Raw genomic sequence first — 11,243 nt, 5'->3', positions numbered from 1 at the left:
TGCATTGTGCATTATGTTCTCATGGTTGGTCTTTTGTTACTCCCTCTAGTCTAGTCTCTTGTGTTCAAAGCTGAGTATTTCCTTCTGTGTATTTTGGTTTTTAGACCTCTGCCTTATGGTTTGTCTCTGTTTCTTAGTTGCTGTCTCCACTGTCAAGTTTTGTCTGCGTTTCGTTATGCTTCCTGTTTTATTTTGGAAGGAGTCGTGTGTTCTTGGTTCTTTGTATTTAGCTTCACTGCTCCTGTCATTAGGTTCATGTTAGTCAGCTGTTTCCTCATGTGTCTCCACTTCCCTCGTTATCCCTCTGTGTATTTAAGCCCCATGTTTCTCTTTGTCAGTGTGGCGTCCTCCATCATAGCTGTGTGATTTTTCCCTGTGGCTCCTTGTGCTTTAGTTTTCCCAGTTTAGTTTATTTTGTATTGTTTTTCATGTCCCACTCCACGCCAGCAATAAAGCTGTGTTTTTTGAGTTTACCTTTTCACTCTGTGAGTTTGCGTTTTGGGTCCTACTCTTGCCTGCACACAGCCGTATTGTGACAGTTACTAACAGAAAAAGGTGTGGGTTGGGGGAACATCTGGCTAAAATCAAGTAAGTTCCAAACATTACCTGGAAGTTGGGTTTTTGCTTAAATCCCAAGTCTCCTTAAAAATTGTTGGTGGCTTTTTACCGCAAAGTGTCATATTTATTCTGTGGTTTATTCATATATCTGTTACAGAGCAACTTTATCATTAATTTAGTGTTCAGTTTATAAATATACCGCTAGTTCAGTATTTACACTTCTGGTCTCTACCAAATGCTCTAAATCAGGTGTGTCAAAGTCAAGGCCCGCGGGCCACATCCGGCCCGGCGTGCATTTATATCCGGCCCGCGAGATCATTTTATATAGATTTATTATTATTGTTATGCATGGCCCAGCAATATGAGGTGCTAATAATATACAAACAACAGATCCCATAATGCAGTGCTGCAGCCTCCTTGCTGAACACTAGGCTAACTGGGAAAATTCCTGCGTCAATCAAGTCAAATTTTTATTGCGAAGCTGGCTGCTCACAATGGTGGAGAGAAAAGTTGATTCCGAAAACAGAGCCTTTCAGCGCCAGTGGGTGACTGAATATATGTTTACAGACATTGCTGGTAAAACCGTGTGTCTTATTAGTGGAGCTAATGTGGCTGTAATTAAGGAATTTAATTTAAGACGGCACTACGAGACAAAACATCAGGATAAGCTGAAAAACCTAAATGCAGACCAGAAACTACAGAAGGTAGAAGAGCTAAAGAAGAATCTGACATTTCAGCAGACGTTTTTCATCAGAGCAAAATCGCAAAGTGAAGCTGTTGTGAAAGCAAATTTTATTGTAGCAGAGGAGAAACCAAATCAGCCCGGTACCACTCTGAAGAGCTGCATGATGAAGGTGTGCGACGTCTTGTGTCCAGACAAAACGCAGATTTTGGCAAATGTGAGCCTGAGCAGAAATACGATTGCTGATCGGGTTTGTGAGATGGCCACTGATTTAAGAACACAGTTGTGTGAAAGAAGCAAAAACTTCATTGCATACTCTCTTGCTGTGGATGAAAGTATAGACATGATGGACATTGCACAGCTGGCCATCTTCATCCGTGGAGAGGAAATATTGAACATTAAATCGATGCACGGGACAACGACAGGAAAAGACATTTTTTAAAACGTATGTCAACTAGTCAGCAGGATGCGAGTAAAGATGCAGGAGGAAAACTGTACCGTGAGTTAACAGCATATCACTGCATCATACACCAGGAAAGGCTGTGTGGTAAAGTCCTAAAAATGGAGCATGTAATGATCACCATAACGCAAACCGTAAATTTTATCTGAGCTAAAAGTTTAAATCACCATCAATTTCAGTCTTTTATGTGGGAAATAGATTCGGAGTTTGCCGACATTCCTTATCATACAGAGGTCTGTTGGCTGAGTTGGGGAAAAGTTCTCAATAGAGTTTTTGAGCTCAGCAAGGAAATCTGTCAGTTCATGGACATGGCATGTATGATGCGGTGAAGGCATTTCAAGTGAAACGGTCACAAATGCACCAGTGCAACTTGCCTCACTTTCCCTGTTGCCAAGTAATGTTGAACCAAATCAGCGCACTTTGCTGAACTGCACCTGTGCAGATTCAGATGGAGCTGCAGTGTAATGATACACTCAAGGGAAAGTACGACACTGAATGGCCCGCACAGTTTATTAGTTCCATTCCTGAAGCAACGCCCAGCTCCGTCTACATGCGGCTCGAACCTTGTGTATGCTTTCATTTATTTTTTCTGGGGTTTTTGTTCATAATTCTAACTTGCATAATTTTGACAGGATATATTTGTATGAAGAGCAAAATATTTAAAGTTTATTTTTTTAAGTTAATTTAATCTGGAATAATATTCCTGTCTGTTTTTATTCATATTTATGTTTAAAAAACATTGTTTTAGTGTGTTCAATAAATGTTTATCTTGTTTGGCCCGCGACCTAAAGTGTGCCTTGAGTTTTGACCCCCTGTGCAATTGAGTTTGACACCCCTGCCCTAAATGTTCAAACATGATTAGCAAGTGGCTAACTACCATTTGGTGCTCATAACATTATGTACTTAAATACTGGGAAAAACACCAAATGCAATGAAAGAATTTCTCAGGTGGATGCTTGAACACAGTGAGGTGATTATACAAAGTGAGCAAGAGGCTCATAAAACAGTGAAGTGTTTTTGAAGGTCTGAAGTGAGCATTACCTGTGATCGCATTCTCATTAGAAACTAAGAAGATTGTGAAGTGTTGATATTCCCTGCACTCTGAAGATGTGTGTGAATGTGTGAAAATGCCGATGTCAGAAAAGAGAGAAAAATCCCTTCCTCCGTTTGATTTTAGCTCCAAACACCAGCTGAAGTGGGCACAAAGGAGATGAAGGATACAGGAACAGAGAAATGCTGATTTATATTGGATGTGCAGACTGCATAGCCATAAGTGAGAATACAGAGGAGTTGCTCAGTGAATACCTTTGTATTGCATAGCTCTAAGAAATTTGGTCTTGATCTATATGGTTTATTAAGTATTCGCGAGCTGACTTTCAAAGTGAGGGAAAATAGATAAAAGCTGTGCTGAAATGGTTAACCTTGCAGTTTAAGAAAGATATTAACATATATAATATATGAAAGAAACATAAATTAAAAAAACACTCTAAGTAGTGACTGAGAAATATGAGCAACTACATATTATCAAATAAAATTCTAAAATATTTTTACTTACTTTACTTGAGTGTATACATTTTATCTTTATAATTTTACACTTGCGCAGTGTGGATCTGACTGAGGAGTGAGGACACTTTGTGCTAATATGGTCCTTGTCTATTTTACTCTATCCTGGAAAATTATTTACAAACTGATATCATGTTGGAGTCATCAATGTGAAACTAGCTACTGAGAAAAGAAACTCATCAAGAAAGTGTTTGCTGAGGTTACAGATATTGGGCATCAGGGTCAGTTTCTCATAGTCAATACAATCAATTATTTCTTTTTGCAACCACGTAAGTCACCTCTCCGCTAGCCATTAAAAAGAATGCAGGTTTAATCCACTTCTGCACTGACTTTACTTTACAAACCCATCTTTTATATACAGACTAAGCTATTTCAGTTTGGTCTCACAGGACAGTATTTAGACTATAACAGAAAACCTGCTTTATAAAGTAAGGCTTTAACATGGTAGGGTGTAACAAACAGATGCTACTGGCTGCGTTAGAGAAAAAACAGCTGTTTAGGCCTTTGCTGCTTCAGTAGTGATTTTTAAGCAGTTGTAACATCGAGTTATAGAAGCACCCCTTTAAATCAAACAACAATAACAATACAAAGGATCTTGCTCTAGCTCCTTGTGTGTATCGGCTACTTTTCTCTATCTGAATATGTTTAGATTTGGGGGCATCACATAATGCATCTTCTCAACTGTATTACTTCAGATATTTCCTTATAAAACATCCTGTTTTAAGTTTAAAGAGGTTTAAGAGCTGTAGAGTGCACATTTTGGGGCCAATACTGATGTTGAAAATAACAAACTGGTTTCTAACAGTTATTTTTTACAGTATTTATTTGCTTAATTAACAATTTCGAATTGTCTTTATTTGTTTCATCCTCTGACTTTTTTCAGCTCGTCATCACACATGAAAAAGGATAAGACACACCTGATACACAGTGGCGACTTACAAGAATAAATGACATATGTCAGTATGTTGATATCAGTCAGTAGTGACAGAATTGGCTGATATTAATAATTAGCTGATATATCAATTGAAGGGAACATTTGTTTACAGTGTTCTTATAATTGTAGAGGACTGATTGATTAAAGAATAATGTGCTGTGGTTCACTGAATAAACATATTAATTTTTCAGGTTCCAACTTCACTGTTATGAAGATTTTCAGTTTTGTTTTTCTTTTTTTTATTATGTTTTTTTTTAACTATATAGCTTTGGGCTTTGAACCTTTGAATCTGTAGGACTCTGTAGGCCTGTGGGTTTTTTTCCTTTTTCCTTTATATTTTGCAGCTCAAATTATTAATTTGTGGAAAAGAATAAGATTGCCAATAATACAAAAAATACTTGGCTGCAATCCTACTTTTTTTATTACTATTGATTGATACCAATCAGGTCCTATAATATAATATAAGCTCTCTCTTTTGTGGTTAAATGATTTCTGCATATGAAAAGAATAAATAAATTAAAATTTGAGTGTGTCTTGAAAATCATAGCTACTGTATTGCCTCTACAACTTCAACTCTGTTGTCTCATCCAAGCAACTCAGTTCACAGTGCAGGGCTGAGTTGCCAGGAGCCTCCCAGGACCTGGAAGGTTAATATTTGAAAGAAGGATGGCTCATAAATATGAGCAAAGGGACTTTTAATTAAATAAGCACTTTTTAAATATTCTCCTGGGCCTGCTGCTTTTGTTTAAACATGATTGATTGACTACTATCTCTCCAGGCAGGACCATTAGTTTCGCCACTCCCCACCATACTCTATCCCTCCTCACTTTTCCTCTGTTTTTCCAGATCTGCCAACATCTCTCCTCCCTTTCTCTCTCAATTACCTTCCTTTCCTTAACTCTATTTTCCTCCCTCCTTTTTCTCATTCATTCCACCTCCTCCCTCCCATTTTCTTTTGCGTTCTCCATGCGTCGGCTGTCAGCTTCCCTTCCTTTTCTCTTTTCATCAGTGCACGTCCCTGAGTCTCTCTCAGGAGGCCCATATTTCTCCAAACTCATGACAAGGTAATGAGGCCATGCTAAATCCTACCACGCCCTGGAGCTACATCAGAAGGTGGAGGGGGCAGGTCAGCCCCTGCCCATCCCAGCTGCCTCCACATCTGTGTCAACTGCTTTAAGGCATTTGTCATCACTTGTACTCTGAATTAAAAAAAAAGAAAAAGAAAAGAAAAACACTTTCTGATTTCCACGGCAATGCAGCTAAAAAACAAATCTGCTTTTTCAACAACCCCACTCATCCTTTTCTATTTGTCTTTATCTCCTTCTGCTCTTTCTCCCACTTCTTTCTGTTCTTCCTTCATTCCTTCCTCCCTTCAGAGTGGTGCTATAGCAGCAGCCTGCCATGCTCTGCTGATTTCTAGCTGGAAGATGAAGATCGGCGGGGGAGCTCAGTCTGGCTGTGGGCAGCTGAGCGTTGGACAGAACACACATACAGACACACACACAAAGAAAGAAATGGGAAGAGACTGTATGTGAGCCCAGCTATGAGAGGAACTGTAGGTGAACATTTGCACCTTGTCATACTGAAATCTTTAACTTCCGACACACATTATCCTTTTGAGAAAGAAGGACTCTATATTTATGTCTTTACACACGATGGAGGGACGATATATCTCAGCAACTTTGAAAATGTATTTTTGTCTCCAAGGGAGATTCTGCAGTCGCTACATTTGTCACTTGCATTGACATTTTGGTATTCTTTGTCGTTATGTATTTTTTTAAACAGTAAATAAAATAATTAGCATTGCAAACACGCATTAATGATAAGGAAACAGCTCATTGTCTTGAAATTAATTAGGATGGACAACAGGATGTTTTTGATTTTTAACAAAAGTTGCATTTGCACGAACGCACACAGAACAGCAGAACAGGCTTTTTCATAAAAAGAAAGAAAAATGGAAAATGTAAGAACAGTCGGCCAAAAATATTCAAATCTGAAGGCAAAGTCATCAAAGCTAGAAAGCACCGTGCCTTCATTAGTGCCTATTGATCAAGTGAACCGGACAACATGTTTACCAAACACTAATGATACTGCTGAAAAGTGAAATGCAAACAGAGAGATTGACATGGACAGGTCCATGTGTGGGATGGAGCGACACTCCACAGAGAGGAGGAGAGCCGGGAGAGGAGGCAGGAGAGGTGATGATGTGATAATGGAGGCGGTGGAGAGAAAACACTCCGAGGGTTGCACGGGAAGAGTATAGAGACGACGGATGCACTCCAAGTATTGGACAGAGGAGCAGGTAAAGTCGGCTGCAGGTGAATGGAAGAGAGGGGGGCTGTGTGGGAGAGAGGGAGGGAGAGGGAGGGAGAGAGAAAGCGAGAAGGGGCGGGGGCAGGCATATTAAAAATGCAGCAGTGGGGAGCAGGCCGGGGATTCACAGTAATTAGATGACAAAACGGCGGCGGGCTGGAGATGAGAGAGAGGGGTCACACACAATGCCACTGCCGCCGGGTAATTTGTAAGTGTCAATCACCAGCCTGCCAGGGGAAAAGCGAGAGGGAGAGAGGGAAGTGAGAGGGCGACGAGGGAGGAAGGGAGGGAGGAGGGAATGAAGAAGGGGTGCAGGCAGAGATAGAGGGAGTGAGACTGAATATGAGGGTGCTAGCAAGCTGACAGAGAGGAAGGAAGAAAGAGGCTTCTTGGGGTGGGAGGAAAGGAAAAATCAGAACAGGAAGAAAAAACACAAATTTAAAGATAGAACAGTGTGAGACACGACCAGAGGACAAAGAGAATAACTGGAAACTATGATTTGGGGGGGGGGTTGGTTTTTTTTATCTCTAAAAATCTTGTTAAAAAGTGGTGATATCATTCAGTTTGTCGTTACACATTATTTTCAGTTATGCATTACTCTAAAAACAGAGTATATACACAAATACAATCAAACCCCAAGACAATGCAGAGAGTAACATTTAGTCTGCAGGGCTTGGAGAATTAAAAATAAACTAAATGTTTAGCATAACAGTTTTCAGTTCAGCAGCTTAGTTTTGTTGAGATTAAAAAGTTCTAGAAACAGTGTCTCACTTAGATTGGACAACCATGAATTTTCCTACAGACTTCCCCTCATTATTTGTTTAACAATCGTAGGACCAGCACCACAAATCTGAATGAATTAACTCATAACTTAAAAAATAAAATCTAATAAATAAATTAAACCTCTTTCCACTGTTTTCTGCATGGATGGATACTGTTATAAAATCAAAAACTTTATTTATTTACTTAGAATAAGAGTGGCCAAAAGCCTTTATTTTAGAAGCAGAAGAAAGAATGAGGAAAAATACAAAAATGACCAGAATCAAATGGTCCAGCCTTCCTTAATAAACTGTCAAGTCCCTTCTAAACTTCAAAATTCAGGTGCAACTGCACAGAGAGGTTCAGCTCTCTGAGGCACCACAGGGGTTGAATGAAAATGAGATTAACCTTAACGGGATCAGCAATGTATGTAAATATTCGTTATGTTATAGGCTAATTTATGGCTTTTTCTATGTGATTTGATAGACAAATGAATGTGTGTGTGTGTGTGTGTGTGTGTGTGTGTGTGTGTGTGTGTGTGTGTGTGTGTGTCTGCAAGACAGGTCTTTCATTCTTTTCAGAGTGGGTACAATGGGGGTGGGGAGTTGGGGTTTTGGGGGGCAGTTGTTGGCATATTTCCAGCACGCCAGTGAGTGAGGACCCAACACAATGAGCATGGAGCACGGTGATGTTGGACAGCCAGCCCGTGCACGTGCAAACACACATGCACGCATCAACAAAATGGGGTAAAAGCATGTCACAAGAAGAGGAAGGAAAAAAAGTACATAATCTGTCTTTACACATGCAAAATACTTGTGCCGATACTGTAGTGTAGCAGGGAGTCAGGGCTGTAACATAACATGACATAACAGCACTGACATATAAAGGACTCCTCAGGGGGGAAATGTCCTGCACTACAACTGGGTGCTTTATCTCTGGGCTTACACACACCTGTACCGGCATGGATGCATGAATACAGACACGAAAGGTTAAAATACTGCATGCAACCAGAAACTAGGAGCTGGTTTGTTTAATAGTTAAAAAGAAAAACATAACATGGAACAAATATATTTTTCTTTAAAAAATGGGAGATGTTGATTGCTGTTTTTTCTCCTGCTTTTATTGATCCAAACAAATATGGGTACTCAGACAGAAAGAGCTCAGAAATAATTCCTACCCAACAGGTTTAAAAGTTTGTAAACTGCAAATTGGAGGAGTATTAATTAAATATGCAGAAATAAAAATCAATTAAAAATCTTCAGAGTTGAAATACACAGATTAGAAAGAATCATCTAAATCTCACATAGACAAAAGTAGAGGAGTAACCTCCATCTCTGCCTTAATTAAATAGAATTTGGAGCACCGCAACACACACATGCACACAAAACACCTTTGAAAGTGTCTTAATTGGGAAATGATTAAAATCCTCTTTTCTTCCTTGTTTATTCTTAAGTTGACAATTAGCAGCTCATAATCAGCAACACAGTTGTTGTTACTTCTCCTCCTCATAACAGCTATTACACGTATTCTTTAAAAAGTTTAAACAGATTTTAATTTACACTGACTACTATGAAAAGGATGCCAAGGCCTTGGACACACTGCCAAAGGTCTAGGAATACTGTGGTTATCGCTTACCCCAGTGCAATCAATCGGAAAAGCTGTAGACATTTTTGATCGTTTGGAAATTGTTTAGTTTAGAAAATACCAGAAAACGAGGGGGGGAATCCCATCAGATATTACAGTTTGCTTATTAAAAGCAATATTGTACATTAAAAATAGGCTATGGGCATATAAAGTATGTATTATTTGTGGTTCATTGCATTTACTTGAAATCAGTTTTAAAAATTGAAAATTAATGTGGATCTGTTTTTTTTAAACTAGTGGATCATTTAAGTTTTTTAATTTAAAAAGCAGCTTATTTCCACATAAAATGCCACTTGCTTTGATAGCGATCAATAAATGCTGTGAAATGAAAAGTAAAATATTCTGTGGAATGAATTAGAGGGGCACTCTTGAGCAGCATGGAATGGGGAAAATTTTACAGGCACTTGATTATATTTAGTTACATTTCACCAGTGGCAAATTGCTTGTTTTGTCTGACCAACATGTTAAACGAGTTAAAAATATGCAAACTCGTTGCCTCAGAACCATTAAGCACTAACTGAAGATGATGAGTTATAATAACATGTCTATTTCAAGTGTGATATTTCAATTAAGTAGTACAAATAACCTTAAAAAAAACAAAAGTCACATGAACCTGATACACTGTGCAGGAGCATGTGTGCTGCACTGTACATAACTTAGGTGTGCTGACTGAAAAAAGTAAACAAACTGCAAAACAGCACACAGACACAGGCAAGTGATTACAGTGAAACACTGATAAGACAAATATGTTGCAGGGTAAAACAGGACAAACAAGTAAGAGTCTCTGCACTTGAAAAGTGTGTGTGCATGTATGTTCATGTGTGCATCCCTCTTATCTCCAATACTGTCTGACCAGAAGGGGGAACCAAAGAGGGGATGAAGAAGGGGGGAAAAGGAATGGAAAATAAATCAATAAATTATGGCTATTGCTACTACAATCACGTCCCGCTAGGAATAGAGTGGTGCTCGGACTCTAGAACAGCAATGGCAGCATGGTTAGGCTTGTAGGGTGAACAATATTACAGTTATCATTAATATTGTAATCATGTATGCTTCAATTCATCCTCTTTCTCTGTAAGATCATCATGTTTGCCTTTTTTCTGTTAAGTTTGATTTTAGTCCCTATTCTGAGATGCATAGATACCTCTTATAGATGGAAACTGGCCCACTGGGTTTGATCCTTATCAAACTGCCCCCAGAAGCTGATGAGTGGGAATAACTTAAAAAACACGATGAAATACATTTTTCCCTAAAACTTAAGTGTTTAATATTACCTTCGATTTGTTTTTTCCAAACTGCCTTTGCCCCTATACTCAAAAGTTGGACTAATTGAGCTAACAGCTCATTAATAGGCCTGAACATGAACACTCGAGTCTAAGTCATGGTGTTCCGTTGCAAGATAAACCTTAAAACTGTCCCCTGCCAGATCACAGAGCAACAACAATCAAAGATGAATTGCAACATAACTGATAATGTCCATACAAGGGAAAAAACAAGCATAAATCAGTAGTATTTGAACATCTATGCAGACAATAATTATGGAAAACTCAATTTAAACTTGTTTCTCCTGGAATGTCAAAAATGGCTTGGCTTTGCTTCCTATCATTGTATGGAAACATATTTGAGACTAAATCTGATGGTTGGCCTGGAGTGGCCTGATTAGACAAGCTTGTATTTATATAGTCGTAACAGTAAAGATTAGAAGCACCTTTCTACTGTAACTATGGAGATTTCAGAAAACAAATAATATAAGACAACAGCTGTGCACAGTGCCTCCCCTATTGTGTGTGCGTGTGTGTCAGCGTGTGTGTAACCTGACAGCCTGCCACACAATAGGGGTCCAAGTGAGTGTGAATTCTATTCGTTCCCACAGCTGCCATTAACAGACGGAATGAACAGCCTCTTGCTAATAAAGTGAATAAATAAATAAAGCTTAAGAGGCCTTGTTTACCTCCTCAGTCTCTGTTGATTAGTGCTACTTAACAAAAAAGCAGGATTTGGTATGTATGTGTGGATTAACTCTTTGTCATTACAGTCAGGGTTTATATGTTTACTTTGGTAATTAAAGTTACTCGAGAATCATGCTGTTTGGTGGATTGTAAATCAGATTATGGTTAATGTAAAACAGCAGCAAGTGAACAAGAAAGCAGCAAAAGTGTCTGCAGAAAGTTTTCGTTTCCACACTTCAGTCATAAACTCAATCACTGTTAAAAGACAAGGCTGTGAGAGGCAGTATTGCTGTTGTTGCTTTACAAATGTAGAAAACCATACAACATGTGGGAGCAGATTTGTATTTCTAGAATTGCTCAACGATTAGTTCATTAAGAGTG

At 38.8% G+C, this 11,243-nt stretch overlaps 1 long non-coding RNA gene across 1 annotated transcript in view; it reads right to left on the bottom strand.

Moving 5' to 3' along the window:
* Positions 1–871: 871 nt before the first annotated feature.
* The window catches only part of LOC121812069, a 13,011-nt gene continuing 2,639 nt past the window's right edge, over positions 872–11,243 (bottom strand). Inside the window, exons 2-4 of the long non-coding RNA XR_006052849.1 lie at positions 10,811–10,813; positions 7,272–7,276; positions 872–1,694 (exon numbers count right to left, since the gene is read on the bottom strand). This is a non-coding gene — a long non-coding RNA (uncharacterized LOC121812069). The remainder of the gene's footprint in view (positions 1,695–7,271; positions 7,277–10,810; positions 10,814–11,243) is intronic.

This window comes from Haplochromis burtoni, unplaced genomic scaffold (genome assembly GCF_018398535.1).
Source record: "Haplochromis burtoni strain Fernald_Lab_line unplaced genomic scaffold, NCSU_Asbu1 Contig_426, whole genome shotgun sequence".
Taxonomy (NCBI): domain Eukaryota; kingdom Metazoa; phylum Chordata; class Actinopteri; order Cichliformes; family Cichlidae; genus Haplochromis; species Haplochromis burtoni.
Note: the sequence above shows the minus strand (reverse complement) of the source record. Positions and strands in the feature narration are given on the sequence as shown.